We start from the raw sequence: 6,896 nt of genomic DNA, 5'->3' as shown, positions 1-6,896 counted from the left end.
CACGGACAGTGACCTCGAGCCGGGATCGAACCTGGGACCTCGGTGCTGTGAAGCTGCAGCGTTAACTCACTGCGCCACCTTGCTGCCCTAAAGTGACCCCACTATTGTTAATTTTATGAATTCTGCTGGCAACTTGTGCCCAGGGAGATCCCAAAAACACTTTCAAAATTGAGTTCAGAGTTTCTGATCTGAGATTTCCCTCTCTCTCTCTCTTTCTCTGTTTCTGCACCATTGTTGCATTGTGCACACTGACGGCAGTATTGATTGCACAGTAAGATCCCACAAGCAGCAGTGTGATCATGGCTGAATAGCCCCTCAGTCCCCTGTGAAAACGGTTCATCAACTCACTCAGTCCCAAGACTTTAAAAGTTGAGATCTTTGAACCCACTTTGCAGTCCATGTGCTATTTTATTTTTAAGAGTTGTGATCACAATTGCTTTGTGGGCAAAAGCCGCAGTCCTGTGCATGAACAGCAAGATCCCACAGCAGCAGCAATGTCAACCTAACCAGGTGGGGTGCTGTCTCCCCACCCCCCCCCCCACTCACTCCTGCTTCGAGCCCCATTCCCCCTGGATCTAAACCCCTTCCTCCCCCATCATCCTGTGTGTGTGGTTTGGACCAAGTCTGAAGAACTCCCTTCAATTCTCTGACAGCGTTAAACTGCCTCTCAAAACAAAGAAAAACCTTTATAAAACAAAGTCCACTGATACACAGAAAGATCCCAGAAGCTGCAGTCAGCAGTGTTGAGTGTTGTTTAAAATAGCTAACACGTTATACGGAGAGTGACCGGGGCTCAGGCAATGAAATCCAACCCCCCCTTTCGGGACACCCAGATTTAAAATAACCCCTGTTAGTTTGGATTCAGGATCAAAAGTTAGACAGCTTCACATTACAGATTTTAATTCACTCTTTGTCACCCACCAAAGGTTTAATGTGTTTGTGTCTGAGTGCAAGGCCGGGTCGGCAATAAAGAGACAACTCGCGTGAGTGCGGCCTTTGGAGTAGGCCTCAGTCCACCCACTTGTCCTCTGGAGAAAATCCCTTGTCCAAAGATTCCTTGTCACATTGCAGTCTTCAAAATTCAAATTCCTGGGGAAAAGAGGGTGCAAATGAACTAATACACAGGAAAATGTTTAAACTAGAAACACAGCAAGAGGCCAAATTCTCTCTCTGTTACACAGACTCTCAGCAACATCCATCTAGAAATATCTCAGTTATTAACCACAGAATAACAAAGATTGAGAGGCAGTTCCCGCTTCCCTGGTGTTTCTCCGTCTCTCTCTTCTCCCCTCCCCCCGATCTCATTCTCATTGTCCCTCACATATGTGCATTAAATCAGGGTAATACGCAGACACACACTCACCCTGGCTGAAGCCTGTGGAATAGGCCTCAGTCCATCCATCCAACCTCTGAAGAAAAGCCCTGGTCCAAGAATTCCTGTTCACATTGTAGTCTTTCAAACTTCAAATTCCTGGGGAAAAGAGGAAGAAAGTTAAGTGAAAGACAGGAAAAGTTTGAAACTATTTGATATAGCGAGAGCCCAGGATCCACTTTTCAGATACACAAACTCAGCAACATCCAAATACAAAAATGTCACAGCTTTCAACCAGAGACTAAAAAGGATTGAGAGACAGTTCCCCCCTTCTCTTGTGTTTCTCTGTCTCTCCATCCCTAACTCATTTATATTTCTGTCTCCCTCCTCCCTCTCTCTCTCTTTATCCCTCAGATATTAAAATTAAACCTCTGTCAGGGTAATAACCAGACACAACTCACCCCGGGTGAAGCCTGCGGAACAGGCCTCAACCAGCGCTCTGGATGAATTCTCACTCCCTCGTCATCCCCACCAAATCCTCCTCTTTGTATTCCCGACTACCTTAAAGTTCTCCAAATAAAAATCCCTTGGGAGAAAACGAGATAAAATTGGTTAAAAAGACAATAAGAGTGACATTTTCAAACCTACACAAAACAGCACAACAGGAGTCCAGCATTTCCACTCTCCTGTCAATCTCTCAGCAACATACCAACACACACAATTCACAGGTGAAAAACAAACAGATTGACACACTCAGCAACACACACAGACACACACTGAGCAAGAGGAGCAATGTTTTTAGTGTAGTGGGAGGATTGGTTTGAGAACTGAAGTCCCCAGACTCAGATTTACCCTCAGTGAGCTGTGAGCAAACTCCAGCCCTAGTCTCTGCCATGTGTGGAATGTCTGCCTCTGAGGATTGCTCAATATTGACATGTAAATGACGAGGGCGAGGAATGGTTGTTGCAGGTTCCAGGGTTTAGATATTTCAGTATGCTCAGGGAAGGTGGTAAGAGAGGGGGAGGGGTGGCATTGTTAGTCAAGGACAGTATTGCGGTGGCTGAGAGGACATTTGATGAGGACTCGAATACTGAGGTAGTATGGGCTGAGTTAAGAAACAGGAAAGGAGAGGTCACCCTGTTAGGGCTTTTCCATAGGCCTCCGAAAAATTCCAGAAATGTAGAGGAAAGGATTGCAAAGATGATTCTGGATAGGAGCGAAAATAACAGGGTAGTTGTTATGGGGGACCTTAACTTTCCAAATATTGACTGGAAACACTATAGTTTGAGTACTTTAGATGGGTCCGTTTTTGTCCAATGTGTGCAGGAGGGTTTCCTGATGCAGTATGTAGATAGGCCAACAAGAGGCGAGGCCGTATTGGATGTGGTACTGGGTAATGGACCAGGACAAGTGTTATATTTGGAGGTAGGTGAGCACTTGGGTGATAGTGACCACAATTCAGTTACGTTTACTTTAGTGTTGGAAATGGGTAGGTATATACCGCAAGGCAAGAGTTATAGCTGGGGGAAAGGCAATTATGATGCGATGAGACAAGACTTAGGATGCGTCGGCTGTAGAGGAAAACTGCAGGGGATGGGCACAATGGGAATGTGGAGCATGTTCAAGGAAGAGCGACTGCGTGTCCTTGATAATTATGTACCTGGTAGGCAGGGGGGAAGTGGTCGAGCGAGAAAACCATGGGTTATTAAAGCAGTTGAAATACTTGTCAAGAGGAAGAAGGAGGCTTATGTGAAGATGAAATGTGATGGTTCAGTTGTGTCGCTTGAGAGTTACAGGTTAGCTAGGAAGGCTCTAAAGAGACAGCTAAGAAGAGCCAAGCGAGGACATGAGACGACTTTGGCAGGTAGGGTCCAGGATAACCCTAAAGCTTTCTCTTGGTATGTCAGGAATAAAAGAATGATTAAGGTAAGAGTAGGGCCAGTTTAGGACAGTAATGGGAAGTTGTGCGTGGAGTCCGAGGAGATAGGAGAGGTGCTAAATGAGTATTTTTCATCTGTATTCACACAGGGCAAAGACAAAGTTGTCAAGGAGAATACTGAGATACAGGCTACTAGACTAGAAGGGCTTGAGGTTCATAAGGAGGAGGTGTCAGCGATTCTGGAAAGTGTGAAAATAGATGTCCCCTAGGCCGGATGGGATTTATCCTAGGATTCTCTGGGAAGCTAGGGAGGAGATTGCTAAGGCTTTGGCTTTGATCATTAAGTCATTTTTGTCTACAGGAATAGTGCCAGAGGGCTGGAGGATAGCAAATGTTGTCTCCTTGTACAAGAAGGGGAGTAGAGATAACCCCGGTAACTATAGACCAGTGAGCCTTACCTCTGTTGTGGGAAAATTCTTGGAAAGGTTTATAAGAGAATGGATGTATAATCATCTGAAAAGGAATAATTTGATTAGAGATAGTCAACATGGTTTTGTGAAGGGTAGCTCGTGCCTCTCAAACCTCATTGAGTTCTTCGAAAAGGTGACCAAACAGGTGGATGAGGATAAAGCAGTTTATGTGGTGTATATGGATTTCCGTAAAGCGTTTGATAAGATTCCCCATGGTAGGCTATTGCAGAAAATACAGAGGCATGGGATTCAGGGTGATTTAGCAGTTTGGATCAGAAATTGGCTAGCTGATAGAAGACAAACGGTGGTGGTTGATGGGAAATGCTCTGACTGGTGCCCAGTTACTAGTGGTGTACCACAAGGATCCGTTTTGGGGCCGCTGACCTGGAGGAGGGCGTAGAAGGATGGGTGAGTAAATTTACAGATGACACTAAAGTCGGTGGAGTTGTGGACAGTGCGCAAGGATGTTAAAAGGTACAGAGGGACATAGATAAGCTGCAGAGCTGGGCTGACAGGTGGCAAATGGAGTTTTATGCAGAAAAGTGTGAGGTGATTCATTTTGGAAGGAATAACAGGAAGATAGAGTACTGGGCTAATGGTAAGATTCTTTGTAGTGTGGACGAGCAGAGAGATCTCGGTGTCCATGTCCATAGATCCCTGAAAGTTGCCACCCAGGTTAAGAGGGTTGTTAAGAAGGCGTACGGTGTGTTAGCTTTTATTGGTAGAGGTATTGACTTTCGGAGCCATGAGGTCATGTTGCAGTTGTACAAAACTCTGGTGCGGCCGCATTTGGTGTATTGTGTGCAGTTCTGGTCGCCACATTATAGGAAGCATGTGAAAGCATTGGAAAAGGTACAGAGGAGATTTGCAAGAATGTTGCCTGTTATGGAGGGAAGATCATATGAGCAAATTCTGAAGGTCTTGAGGCTGTTTTCGTTAGAGAGAAGAAGGTTAAGAGGGGACTTAATTGAGGCATACAAGATGATCAGAGGATTAGATAGGGTAGACATCGAGAGCCTTTTTCCTCGGATGGTGATGTCCAGCACGAGGGGACATAGCTTTAAATTGAGGGGAGATAGATATAGGACAGGTGTCAGAGGTAGGTTCTTTACTCAGAGAGTAGTAAGGGCGTGGAATGCCCTGCCTGCAACAGTAGTGGACTCGCCAACACTAAACGCATTCAAATGGTCTTTGGATAGGGATATGGACGATAAGGGAATAGTGTAGAGGGACTATAGAGGGGTTTCACAGGACAGCGCAGCATCGTGGGCTGAAGGGCCTGTACTGCGCTGTAATGTTCTATGATACCAATCTCCTTACTATTGATAAATGACACAGCAATCGATCCAGCAAGCTGCTGTCTTAACACAATCATCCCACAGGGACCACATTTCTGTATAACAGAATTGAAGCATAAGATAAAATACTATTGGGAAATGGTTAGAAACAGTATTGTTTGAGATGTCCTCAGAGATCTGTGTGCAGCCCTACCCCCTGACTTTCTGTGATGAATGTTTTCAGTCTGTCCGCTGTGATTGTTTACCAAAGATGTTCCTTCACAGGAGAGGCCAGAGGCATTTGTCCTGTCTATGGTTATGTTAATTCAGGCGACAGCAACAGATCGAGAAATGTCCTGTTACTTCAGCCTTGATGTTAATATTTATTTCCCCCTGAATTTCTGACTAGTTTGGGATGTCTATTTGTCTGTCTCCCAAGGAGGGCTTTCTATACAATGGGTAAAGACCGGTAAGGAACCCCAGGATGTTCCTGCCTTGGGAGTCTTTGATGGGGATAATCTTATTCTCTTACTCACAGGCAGATTTCTTCAGTGATCTGCTCTATAATTTTGGATTCAATTTGATTTTTTCTGAGTGGGAGATGTCAAGTTTATTCCTGAATAAATACAGGGACTTCGGCAACAACATCATATTATTAGACAGGGAGGTTCAATGGGGTATTTCACTAAAATCCTCTGATGTCAATTTCTGAATTAGAAATTAAAATGAGACAATTTAGATTAAATTAAAATGATCAGTTTGATAACCCCAACTGCTTTCTGTTAACTCACTCCTGTCACTCCTCTCTCACCTTGTTTTTAATTTGGGGAATTCTGAAGGCAGCGTGTGCACAGGAAGAGCCCACAAATGGGGCACTTTCAAAATTAAGTTCAGACTCTCTGAAAATGGATTTCAATCTTTCTTTATACTCGAAGGTGTACAAACTGACAGCAGGAATATTGATTGCACAGTAAGATTCCGCAATCAGAAATGTGATCACAATGGAACATTCCCCACAGAGCTATGGGGAGACTGGGATTAGTTTGGGGATTGACACAGGGCTATGGGGAGACTGGGATTAGTGTGTGGATTGACACAGGGCTGTGGGGAGAGTGGGATTAGTTTGGGGATTGACACAGGGCTGTAGGGAGAGTGGGATTAGTTTGGGGATTGACACAGGGCTGTAGGGAGAGTGGGATTAGTTTGGGGATTGACCCAGGGCTGTGGGGAGAGTGGGATTAGTTTGGGGATTGACCCAGGGCTGTGGGGAGAGTGGGATTAGTTTGGGGATTGACACAGGGCTGTGGGGAGAGTGGGATTAGTTTGGGGATTGACCCAGGGCTGTGGGGAGAGTGGGATTAGTTTTGGGATTGATACAGGGCCATGGGGAGAGAGTGGGGCAGTGGGGTTAGTTTGGGATTGATACAGGGCTATGAGGAGAGAGTGGGGCAGTGGGATTAGTTTGGGATTGATACAGGGCTATGGGGAGAGAGTAGGGCAGTGGGATTACTATGGGGATTGACACAGGGCTATGGGGAGAGAGCGGGGCAGTGGGGTTAGTTTGGGGATTGACACAGGGCTATGGGGAGAGAGTGGGGCAGTGGGATTAGTTTGGAGATTGATACAGGGCTATGGGGAGAGAGCGGGCAGTGGGATTAGTTTGGGGATTGATACAGGGCTATGGAGAGAGAATGGGGCAGTGGGATTAGTTTTGGATTGATACAGAACTATGGGGAGAGAGTGTGAGAGTAAGATTCGTTTGGGGATTGATACAGGGCTATGGGGAGAGAATGGGGCAGTGGGATTTGTTTGGGGATTATCACGGGGCTATGGGGAGAGAGTGGGGCAGTGGGATTAGTTTGGGGATTGTCACTGGGCTATGAGGAGGGATGGGGGCAGTGAGATTAGTTTTGGGATTGATGCAGGGCTATGGGGAGAGGGTGGGGCAGTGGGATTAT

At 45.8% G+C, this 6,896-nt stretch overlaps 1 long non-coding RNA gene across 1 annotated transcript; it reads right to left on the bottom strand.

Annotated features, from left to right (window-relative positions):
- Positions 1-591: 591 nt before the first annotated feature.
- Positions 592-2,322, bottom strand: LOC119960500. Its single transcript, XR_005459421.1, has 3 exons — positions 1,774-2,322; positions 1,364-1,471; positions 592-1,089 (listed from the first exon to the last, which is right to left on the bottom strand). It is a non-coding gene; the product is annotated as an uncharacterized LOC119960500 (long non-coding RNA).
- Between the last annotated feature and the right edge of the window lie 4,574 nt (positions 2,323-6,896).

The sequence above is a fragment of the Scyliorhinus canicula genome, unplaced genomic scaffold, assembly GCF_902713615.1.
Source record: "Scyliorhinus canicula unplaced genomic scaffold, sScyCan1.1, whole genome shotgun sequence".
Lineage (NCBI taxonomy): Eukaryota > Metazoa > Chordata > Chondrichthyes > Carcharhiniformes > Scyliorhinidae > Scyliorhinus > Scyliorhinus canicula.
This window is presented reverse-complemented; position numbering and strand designations above follow the sequence as displayed.